Raw genomic sequence first — 12497 nt, 5'->3', positions numbered from 1 at the left:
TGGCTGCGAGGCCGTGAGGCAGCCTAGCAGTATGAACACGCGCATTTCTCCCCGTGATTCCGATGGCGTAATGATCCGACCGGTCGGTAATGTTCTTGGCCCAAGATCGGCGACGGCGACACGGGTAGTCCCATCGCTTGTCGTAGGTTCAGAGCTCAGTGGCCGGATCGACACGGCTTGCTCAACCGATCAGTTAAATCGAGGCGTTCTTCCAGATGAGGCCGGGATCATCCTCCTTTCCTAAAAAAAAAAGTTAAATCGAGGCGACGGATAGATGGGACGGGAGCCGTGCTCCGGCGGGCAGGCAGCGCGCGGCGCACAAGCACAAACCTGTGGCGCCACCCATGCATCCTCCCGCTTGCAAGCTAGTGGCAGCCACGCGCTAAGCTCGACATTTTGCTGACACACTGAATGCATGGGTCATCGTCACGCTGTCTTCTACACAATGGTCGCGACCGCGCCATGGTGATCACGCACGCAAGTTCATGGACGGATTTGCTAGCTGCTCCAATGGCCAATCAGGCGAGCCGAACGATTGTGTGGTTTCTTGAATGTGAAGTAGTAGAATGAATCGGACTCCTGCGGCCGGGCACACCAAGTTGATTGATCGGTCGTGCGACGTCGCCTCCCGCTTTTTATCGTGGCGATCGAGCTCGACGGATCGATGGGTCGCTTTTCACCCGGCCAGAGAGCGAAACAAGTACCAAAGCAGCCACTTCGTACTAATAGATAAACAAAGTACTAGTACTAACTAACTCAAGTTTATCTAGGTGGCACGCGCAAACTCAAGACCTAACTAAAGTACGTTAACTTAAGCACCACCCAGATGCCAGATTAACTTTGTAAGCCAGTGGAGACAAGTACGTCGTACGTGCCGCATAAACTTTGCCTCCGGGGTTATCCATTGGTTACCCGATGAGATCGATGCGGTGGTGATTTGCTTTTCTTTGCCCGGCGCGCGCACCGCGGACCGCACCATGCATGCAGCCATGTCCATGCCGGCCTGCTCCCCGCACCGTACGTACGGGTCCGGGCGGGCACCACCCACTGATCCACTAGCAAGGCGCGCGGCCGTGCGTGTAGGCCCCTCGATCGGCTAGGAAGCGAGGCGCCGAGCCTTAGCTCGTACGCGTGCGTCGGGCGTCTGTCTCGATGGCTGTCGCGGGCGCGACCGGGCGAGGGTGACCGCGATGTCGGCGCACGCACGCGCCACGTCCATCCGTCGCCGTCCATGTCCATCTATGGTGGCGTGCCAGGCTGCCCGCGCCTGCCTAGCTTATCCGGTCGTCGTGGTACTAACGCGCATGGATCGACCATGGATGATGGATGGACACCGGCCGGGACGGCCCCCGGTGAATTGCATGCGCTGGGGTGTGGAATCACGTACGCAACCGTCCGGTCCGGCTGGGGGTGTTGGTGGTCGGGGCATTATGCCGTCGGATCGATCGAGGTGGATGCCGGTGCCGGGTGCGGCTGGCCCAGCCTAGGCCGTGTCCATGTGGTCGTGGTCGAGGGTTTGGCTCATTGGCTATTCGAGCGCACAACGGCCGGTATCGTTTGATTTCGTCTTCGATGATCGCCTTTGGGTCTCTGCTTTTTCTCAGGTGGGCAGATGACCAGGCGCCAAGTGGGGAAGTGTTCTGTTAATTTTGTTTCAAGAGCACGCGAATTGCGAGGCAGAGGGTTAATTCCATAAAAAAACAGGCCGAGGGTTAATTACAAGAAATCCAGACTAGCTCTCACCACAGCCTGCTAAGTAGCAAACACCACTCCAACTGAACGCACACCATACAACTTCAACGTAAAAGAGCATTGCTCTAAACTGACCCGCAGAGCCGCGTCTCGACCAAGAGCGGTCACCTCCAAAGAACCACAATTTCAAGATAAACTATCTTTGCCGATGCACCAACCTTTCTTTAATGCCTAAAAAGAGTTGGCAAGTGGCGGATGGCGGGACTCGGATGCCCCGAGAAAGTTGTTGTTTTAGATTCACTCGCGACGGTTTACATAGCGCCCCTGACAGACAACTTAGAACAACCACAAGCACTGAAGGAACGCAACTAGAACTTCCAAGCCCATGTCTCCAAAAGCAATGCTCCTAACGGAGGAATAACGTCGAAGACGCCGCCATTGCCGATCCAGATCCGAACCATGGCTTTCAACAAAGACAACCAACCAAGTGAGAGCGATGTGCCGACATACCATAGTGACACCTCCAAGGAGGGGAACGACAACCACAGTGCCCGGCAACCACTGAGGCCCGATGTCACCATGCCTTCCGGCAACTACATAACGAAGCCCGCACAACTACCGTCGCCTATGAATAGAGTCGAGAGCTAGATGCCACCGTGAGAGCCAGATTCCGTCACCAAACCGATCTGGCGTCCACACGCACCACGGCTAGAGCTGCCCAACTCAGCCGCGGCAGACAATCGGTGATGCGGAGCATCCAACGGTCATCCCCATGGACGCTACACCAACTCCCAGAGTACCAAGTGGACCCATGACAAGAGCTAGCGCACGTGCTATTCAAACCGAGGTGACATCTCTCCTCCTTGAGCTTCCCGTACATTCGAGTGAGACATGGTCACTGCCTCAAGCAGAGATATTGTGTGTGTGTGTGTGTGATTAGGTACAACGATCATCACGTGAAACCGAGAGTTGAAGGAGAAGGAACAACCAGCGTCAAGAGGAGTACAAACTCTTTATCCTGCCCGGACCTCGCCCGGAACCTTTGGCGCCCAAAACTTCTAGCCTCCTTGGAACTTTCGGCCCCCGATGCCCAAGACAACCCCAGGCATTCAAACTCTCCGATAACCCCAGAACCAGCCCGAAACCTCCAGAGCCCGGAACTTCCAGTCGTGCCCAGAACTTCCGGCCTGCCTGCGCGCAGTGGCTCGGGCCGAGGCCCATGTACCCCTTTCCCCACCTAGACTGTAAATACTCGTCTCCTACCTCCGTTTTAGGGTTAGAAAAGGATTAGATCGGATTTGAGACAGATCTTTGCTCATCCACTACCCCTCTCCCATGGAGATCAAGGCCTCCATGTGAGAAGATCCCCTAGTGGATTCAAGACCCCTTCTAGGGAAGATCCTCTTGGATTTCAAGACCTCAATTCTTCCAAGGATTGGGATGAACTAGTTCCTCTTTTGCCTTCTTTCGTTGGATTTGAACCCATGTATCCCGCTTATGTGTATGTGGATTTAGCACATGTGTGATTGGATCTTCGTCAATTGAGTGTTCTTGTTGTGTTCCTCTCTCGATTTGGTCCTTTCCTCCTCCAAGTGTGAAAAGATCATGAACTAGGGTTCCACCCTACATCACCCGGAGTCTCTGCACCCGACCTCCAACACACAAGGACCTGCCGCCAGCACTCCCGAGGCTGCGACCATCAAGATGCCTGCCTCGCCGGCCACCATCCATGAAGGGGTCTGGGGCCGCCGCCCGGGAGTTTGTAGCTGCCAAGCAAGCAACGCCCTCCAGGGCAGAGCCCCGGCCCGCCCGAATCCCAACGGTCCAAGGCCGTGGAAGGAAGGAGAGCACTGATGGGCCACGGCCGTCGAGGGAGAAGCCGCCGCCATCGACCACCACACTAGGCTTTGCCCCGCTGGTGTCACCTAGCGGCGGGGAGGAGGGAGCCGACGATGGTGTCATGTTACTGGAAAACTGAATTTTCTTGGCCGGCTTGTCTTGGTTTGTCTACTATATGTTGTCGTGGTTAATTAGGAAATAGGAAAGCTCAGCATCAACCTTAGTTAGCATCTCCATGCGTAAGAGTATCATATAATCATCTATTACCTCCGTCAAGGTTACATATAAGATACTACTGATGTATGGCTTGATCGTGGTCCTGATTGAGAAGTTGGTGCCTCTCTTATAACCCTATCCATATGGAACAAAACTCTTTTATCCCACAAAAAGAAGGTTACATTTAAGATACTTCACAAAGAAAAGTTCTTGCATAGCCCTTCTTAGAGTGAATGCTACCTTTTACCTTCTACTTGTATAATTCCGACAACATTGCCCCATTTAACGAGAATCTCACGCCCTGTCAGGATTCACTCGGCCGTATTGCTAAAGTAAAAAAAGCTACACCGCCGTGCTCGCGCTCCACACGTAGCTCCTCCGCACGATTCTTCTCCGCCGCCACCGCGTGCTCCCCGCACCACCACCGATCATTGTCGCACCATGAATCGCCGGGATCCATGGGCTATCGTCGCATCACCATTGCCGGGAAAATCTCTCGGGAGAGAGATAACATTTGACTGGGGAGGGGAGAGGGAAAGTGGGTAGGGAAAATGATACACAAGCCGCGAGAGGGGTGAGTGGGTGAGATGCAGAATGATGCTACCGTTCGCTCAATTCAGCCCCAGAGCGAACGATTCTGTGATGACGACGTGGCACTAGTCATGGTGCTGAGATCCGTGCGGAGCATCTAACATCTTTCGACGTGTTTGCTCAGAATTGTTAAAAAACCGACGCCAGTTCTATAAAATTTACCAAATGAAATACAACCTAGTCATGATGACACGATACCTACGAGAGATAAACCATGTATGCATGAGACCTCGACGGAAACAGTGAGACGCATCCCGAAAATGAAAAAAAAGCCTAAACCCAGTCCTCAATCCCAGCAGGAACCCCAGACCAGAACTTAATCCAGAGGTCACTCCAATAGCTACAATCCAACAATTCGGCGATGAGGAAAGCTAGACTAGAGCCCGACCAATTTAATTGCTCCCATGGCCCCATGCATCAACATCTCTCGTGGCCGTTGGGCAGCAATCACGTACAATACAGGAACATGTCAATCTCCAGAGTTGCACAACTCAAAAAACAATCTCACCTGCCACAAGGCAAAAACCTCCGACCCGACATTCATGAGTTTCGAATGAAGAATGAAGAGTGCCCTGCCCCTCTTTTTTTTCCTAAATCTTGGATTTGGAAGTTGGTAAAGACCAACCCCTTGTTTAAGTCAGAATGAGTCCCCGAGACATTGGCTTCGCCAACAGTGAACTATTAAGGATCGCATCCCGCGCATATTCTACATTATAGCCTGCAACTAATTCAGCTTCCGCTTCTGGGAGATCAGACGGAGCTCGGTTAGTTTCTGCTAGACGAGGAATAAGGAACGACCACGGCCACTCCGCCGTCATGGGCCAGGCGCGCCACGACCAAAGGACACGTACGTACGACCTGTGCACCACCCATCGGGGCCGCGACAACGTGCCCCTCCTCCATTGCCATCTCTTCGTCCGTCCAAACCACATGAGAGCATCTACACCGGGCGCCCCAAACCCTTCTCAAACGCTCGGACGGCCCGCCTGATCACACAAAATTGACCCAGACGGGCCCCTCAAACGGACATCAAACGCCTAGGCTGACCGGAACCCCTCATATGGGGCGCCGGTGCGTGCCCGGGCACGCCAGCCACGTCGGCCTGGTCCGCTATAGCCTGCAATGACCCCACTCCAACCCCCACAAATATATGGCGACAAATGAGCAAACCCTAGTCAAACTCAGTCTGTGCTCTCTCGACCTCTCCACTTCCCTGCAAATCCACTTCGCCTTCCCCCGCCCGCCATGTCCGACAGTGAATCCGACCTACTGGATTGGCTCAATGCCGCCGGGGATTCCGATGGCTTGTCCGCGCCTGACGAGGAGGAGCTAGCGCTCTGCATCGCCCTCCGCCACTCACTGCTGGATCAGGGCGGCAGCGCCTCTTCCGGGGCTTCGATGGTTGGCCGGATGGAGAGTAGTACCTTTGCGGCACTCCACGCTCGTTCGTCGCGCTTCCTTCCAGCCCCTGCCAGGTGGCACCCAGCACCGCCCGCACCTGCCCCTCTGGGGCGCCGCTGGGTGCTATTGCCGACACAACCGCAGCCGGAGTCCGTGGGCCGCACGTATCGGCTCGCAAAGAAGCGGGAGGCGAAGGCGACTAACAGCCGCGGATCCAAGGGAGGATCAAGCAGATCCGCGCCACAGCCATGATACGTCTCCAACGTATCTATAATTTTTGATTGTTCCATGCTGTTTTATTATCAACCTTGGATGTTTTATAATAATTTTATATCATTTTTTGGTACTAACCTATTGACATAGTGCCAAGTGCCAGTTTCTGTTTTCTGCATGTTTTTTATATCGCAGGAAATCAATACCAAACGGAGTCCAAACGCAGCGAAACTTTTTGTGCATTTTTTTGGACCAGAAGACATCCAGTGGGCCAAAGAAGTACCGTAGAGGGAGCCCGAGGTGAGCACAAGACACCAGGGCGCGCCAGGAGGCCCAGGCACGCCCTGGTGGGTTGTGCCCACCTCGGTGGCCTCCCGCGCCGCCTCTTTGCTCTATAAATACCCCAATATTCCAGAAACCCTAGGGGAGATGAAGAAATATTTATCCAGCCGCCGCAGAGTCCAGAACCACCAGATCCAATCTAGACACCATCACGGAGGGGTTCACCACTTCCATTGGTGCCTCTCCGATGATGCGTGAGTAGTTCTTTGTAGACCTACGGGTCCGTAGTTAGTAGCTAGATGGCTTCCTCTCTCTCTTTTGATTCTCATTACAATGGTCTCTTGGAGATCCATATGATGTAAGTCCTTTTGCAGTGTGTTTGTTGGGATCTGATGAACTTCGAGTTTATGATCAGTCATATATTTTTATATCCATGAAAGTTATTTGAGTTTCTTTGATCTCTTATATGCATGATCTCTTATAGACTCATATTTCTTCTTTGATATTTGGGTTTTGTTTGGCCAACTTGATCTATTTGTCTTGCAATGGGAAGAGGTGCCCGGTAGTGGGTTCGATCTTACGGTGCTTGATCCTAGTGACAGAAAGGGAACCAACACGTATGTATCGTTGCTACTAAGGATAAAAAGACGAGATCTAATATCTGCCGCAATAGATAAATGGATCTTGTCTACATCATGTCATCGTTCTTATTGCATTACTCCGTTTTTCCATGAAGTTAATACACTAGATGCATGCTGGATAGCGGTCGATGTGTGGAGTAATAGTAGTAGATGCAGGCAGAAGTCGGTCTACTAATCTTGGACGTGATGCCTATGTAATGATCATTGCATGGATATCGTCATAATTATTTGAAGTTCTATCAATTGCCCAACAGTAATTTGTTTACCCACCGTTGCTATTTTTCTCGAGAGAAGCCGCTAGTGAAACCTACGGCCCCCGGGTCTTCTTTCTCATATACTTGCCTTGCGATCTACTTTTTCTTTGTGTTTTTATCCAGATCTATGAAACCAAAAACACAAAAATACTTTGCTGCACTTTATTTTATTTGCGATCTATTATTTTAATGTATTACAATTTTCTCCCGTCTCCTCGCCAATTTCTGGCACCGTTACCCGAAAGGGATTGACAACCCCTTTAACACTTCGGGTTGTGAGTGGCTGTTATTTGTGTGCAGGGGCTGTTTACGTTTTGTTGCTTGGTTCTCCTATTGGTTCGATACCTTGGTTTCATAACTGAGGGAAATACCTACCGTCGCTGTGCTACATCATCCTCTCCTCTTGGGGAAAATACCAACATAGTCCTAGCAAACATCATCAAGGGAATTTCTGGCGCCGTTGCCGGGGAGGATCTTCAACATATACTAGGTTCCTAATAACAAATCTCATTTCCTCTCAATTTACATTATTTGCCATTTGCCTGTCATTTTCCTCTCCCCCACTTCACAAAATTTGCCGTTTTATTCGCCTTCTTTTTCTTTCGCCGTTTTCTCGTCAGATCTCACGTTTGCTTGTGTTGCCATGTGTCTTCTATTTGCTTGCATCTTCGCTTGCTAAAAATCTATTGATATGGATCCTCATCCACTTGCTAATCTTTTCAAAAGATCCAATTATGTTGAACCAATTGCTGGTGAGTTGAGTGCACTAGATTATCTTTATGAATTTTTGCTTGAGATTCGTGAATCTGAAAATTGTGATGAAGAAATTTATGAAGTGATTCATGATAGCTCCTTGGATGAAAAGCACGATTGCAATGATTTTACTATAAATTCTATTAATGTCAATTGTGCTAATAATATGCAAAACCCCAAGCTTGGGGATGCTAATATTGCTATGTCCACTACTTATTGCAATGATCATGATTTGGGTGATAATGATTCTTATGATCTTGATAGTTTATTTAAGCCTCATGATGAATATGTTTGCAATAATATTGAAAGTGGGTTCGGAAGAGTGCCGACTTTAGGTAAAAATAATCCCACATATTTGGAGAGTGTTCAATCTTATGAAATTATTGATAAAAGTGGGCTTGGAGAGGTCATGCCTTTATTTGATGTTAATCCCACTATTTTGGAAGAGTGTCAACTTTGCATGCATGTAGATCATGTAGAGAAAATTTTATATGATAGCTATATTATTGAATTTGAGTATGATCCTACATGTATTACTATGAGAGAGGAAAACATGGTTGTGGAAATTTTCATGTTACTAAATTACCTCTCGTTATGTTGAGATTTTCAATGTTTTATTCCTCTTCTTTTCATATGTTAGATGTTTCTTGTCTTGATAATTTGTTTGCGTATAAAATTCCTATGCATAGGAAGTATGTTAGACTTAAATGTATTTTCCACATGTTACATGATGCTCTCTTTGTGTTTCAATTACTGTCTTCCATGTGAGCATCATTGAAATCTTATGCCTAGCTAAGGGCGTGAAACAATAGCGCTTGTTGGGAGGCAACCCAATGAATAAAATTTATTTTTGCTTTTTACTTTCTGTTCTTGTGTGTTTGCACAATTATGCTACTGGTATGATTGTGTTTTTTTGTGTTTTAATTAGTGTTTGTGCCAAGTAAAACCTTTAGGATCTTCTTGGGTGATAGTTGTTTGACCTTGCTGAAAAAGACATAAACTTTGCGCTCACGAAAATAATTTTCATAAATCACAGAAAAGAGATTCCGCCCTGATTCTTTTTGAAGAAGATTAATATACAAATTAGCCTGGTCGTCCTAATTTGGTAGAATTTTTGGAGTTAAAGAAGTATTCAAAAGTTCCAGATTACTGCAGACTGTTCTGTTTTGACAGATTCTGTTTTCTTTGTGTTGTGTGCTTATTTTCATGGCTCTATGGTTTTCTTCGATGAGTTTTTGCCATAGAAAAGTTGGAATACAGTAGATATAATACAAAAACAAAATATGAATTGGTTTGACACAGCACTTATAGTAGTGGTTTGCTTTATTTTACTAACGGGTCTCACGAAGGTTTTGTTGAGTTTTGTGTGATTGAAGTTTTCAAATTTTGGGTTATCTTACGATGGATGAAAGAAGGATAGAAGAGCCTAAGCTTGGGGATGCCCGGGCATCCCAAGCTATTATCCAAGAATGAGCAACCAACTAAGCTTGGGGATGCCCCCGAGTGGCATCCCCTCTTTCTTCTAACAACCATCGGTATTTTACTCGAGGCTATATTTTTATTCGTCACATGATATGTGTTTTGCTTGGAGCGTCTTGTATGATATGTGTATTTGCTTGTTTTATTTTGTGTTTTAAGTCATCAATCCTTTCTGGACACACCTTTTTGAGGGAGCCAAAATTATGTCAAGACTTGTTAGAATTGCTCTCTATGCTTCACTTAAATCTTTTATGAGCTAGGACTTGCTCTCGTGCTTCACTTATATCTTTTTGAGCACGGTGTGCTTAGTATTTTTGAAGAAATGCTCTCTTGCTTCACTTAAATTATTTTGAGAGAAAGAAAAAATTGTTATGCTCATGATCTTCACTTATATTTGTTTGAGCTTATGAAAAGCAACACATGAAAATTAGTCCCAAAGTGATAGATATCCAAGAAGGATAAAATAAATAAAAATGTCATGAAGATCATTGGACAAAATAAACTTGATTCTTAATAATAGTTTTGAGATATGATGATGTGATATGTGAGTTATGTTGATGAGTAATTGTGCTTAAGTAAGAATATTGGTGTTAAGGTTTGTGATTCCCTATGCATGCACGAAAGTCAATAATCATGCAATGAAGATTATATCCTACTTGTGGTGCATTATTCGGTGTTAATTATGCTTAATGCTTGCTTTAAGTAATTATTCGTTTCTTGGTTGGTCGCTTCTCAATCTTTTTGCTAGCCTTCATTTTGCACCAAGTATGACCTCTACTTGTGCATCCAAAATCCTTTAAACCAGTTTTGCCACATGAGTCCACTATATCTACCTATATGTGGTATTCTTTTGCTGTTCTAAGCAAATTTGCATGTGCCATCTCTAATTTTCAAAATAAACTTCTCTTTTGTGTGTTTGTTTCGCTCGCGGAACGGTAACGGGTGGCTAATATTTTCCATGCTGGATGTGTTATTCTCACGATGAGTGTTTATTCACTTGTCATTGCACGAGAGTAAGGCAAAGGTTTTAGGGATGCCCAGTCCTGAAATGCAAAAGTGAATTTACTTTATGTTGTCAAATAATAAATTCCTTGGAAAGTGTTGGTATGGAAGGCACCCATGGATACGGTTAGCCATGGAAAGTGAAAGTATGGTGGAAAAAGGAATAAACTTTATTTTCTGTTTGGGAACCGCCTATGGCATATCTAGCATGGAAAGTGTTCGGAACTCTGCGTCGTTTTCGTTGGTGGGATGGATACACCTCCCAAAATGTTTTTATCTCTATATTTTTCGCTTTGAGCTCTGACACCTCTACAAATCCCTACTTCCCTCTGCGAAGGGCCTTTCTTTTACTTTATGCAACTTTTACTTTGAATTTGAGTCTCCATTTTCTCTTATAAAAGCACCAACTAGGAGGCAATATGACCGTGAGTAAGTATTGGGTGTAGCTAATATGCGAGTGTGTTTCATGAATGGATCAATGTTTGAGCATGATGGGCTAGGGATAACTTATTTTAGCGTCGATATTTTGAAAGACATGGTTGCTTGTTGATATGCTTGAGTATCTAAATTATTATGTCAAAACTAGACTATTGCTTTGAATCACATAAAAGTCCAAATGTCCATGCTATAAAGAAAATAATATGATATGACTTGATGAACAACACTCCACATCAAAAATTCTGTTTTTATCACTTACCTACTCGAGGACGAGCAGGAGTTAAGCTTGGGGATGTTGATACGTCTCCAACGTATCTATAATTTTTGATTGTTCCACGCTATTTTATTATCAATCTTGGATGTTTATAATCATTTTACAGTCATTTTATATCAGTTTTTCGTACTAACCTATTGACATAGTGCCAAGTGCCAGTTGTTGTTTTATGCATGTTTTTACATCGCAGGAAATCAATACCAAACGGAGTCCAAACGCAGCAAAACTTTTTGTTGATTTTTTTTACCAGAAGACATTCACTGGGCCAAAGAAGTACCGAAGAGGGAGCCCGAGGTGCGCCAGGAGGCCCAGGCGCGCCCTAGTGGGTTGTGCCCACCTCGGTGGCCTCCTGCACCGCCTCTTTGCTCTATAAATACCCCAATATTCCAGAAACCCTAGGGGAGATGAAGAAATATTCATCCGGCCGCCGCAGAGTCCAAAACCACCAGATCCAATCTAGACACCATCACAGAGGGGTTCACCACTTCCATTGGTGCCTCTCCGATGATGCGTGAGTAGTTCTTTGTAGACCTACGGGTCCGTAGTTAGTAGCTAGATAGCTTCCTCTCTCTCTTTTGATTCTCAATACAATGGTCTCTTGGAGATCCATATGATGTAAGTCCTTTTGCGGTGTGTTTGTTGGGATCTGATGAACTTCGAGTTTGTGATCAGTCATATATTTTTATATCCATGAATGTTATTTGAGTTTCTTTGATCTCTTATATGCATGATCTCTTATAGCCTCATATTTCTTCTCCGATATTTGGGTTTTGTTTGGCCAACTTGATCTATTCGTCTTGCAATGGGAAGAGGTGCCCGGTAGTGGGTTCGATCTTACGGTGCTTGATCCCAGTGACAGAAAGGGAACCGACACGTATGTATCGTTGCTACTAAGGATAAAAATACGAGATCTAATATCTGCCGCAATAGATAAATGGATCTTGTCTACATCATGTCATCGTTGTTATTGCATTACTCCGTTTTCCATGAACTTAATACACTAGATGCATGCTGGATAGCGGTCGATGTGTGGAGTAATAATAGTAGATGCAGGAAGAAGTCGGTCTACTAATCTTGGACGTGATGCCTATGTAATGATCATTGCCTGGATAACGTCATAATTATTTAAAGTTCTATCAATTGCCCAACAGTAATTTGTTTACCCACCGTTTGGTATTTTTCTCGAGAGAAGCCACTAGCGAAACCTACGGCCCCGTGTCTTCTTTCTCATATATTTGCCTTGCGATCTACTTTGCGTTTTTATTCAGATCTATTAAACCAAAAAACAAAAATACTTTGCTGCACTTTACTTTATTTGCGATCTATTATTTCAATCTATTAAAATTTTCTCCCGTCTCCTCGCCAATTTCTTGCGCCATTGCCCGAATGGGATTGACAACCCCTTTAACACGTTGGGTTGTG

This window comes from Aegilops tauschii, chromosome 6 (genome assembly GCF_002575655.3).
Source record: "Aegilops tauschii subsp. strangulata cultivar AL8/78 chromosome 6, Aet v6.0, whole genome shotgun sequence".
NCBI lineage: Eukaryota > Viridiplantae > Streptophyta > Magnoliopsida > Poales > Poaceae > Aegilops > Aegilops tauschii.
The sequence above is the reverse complement of the archived record's forward strand: the minus strand, read 5'-3'. Positions refer to the sequence as shown.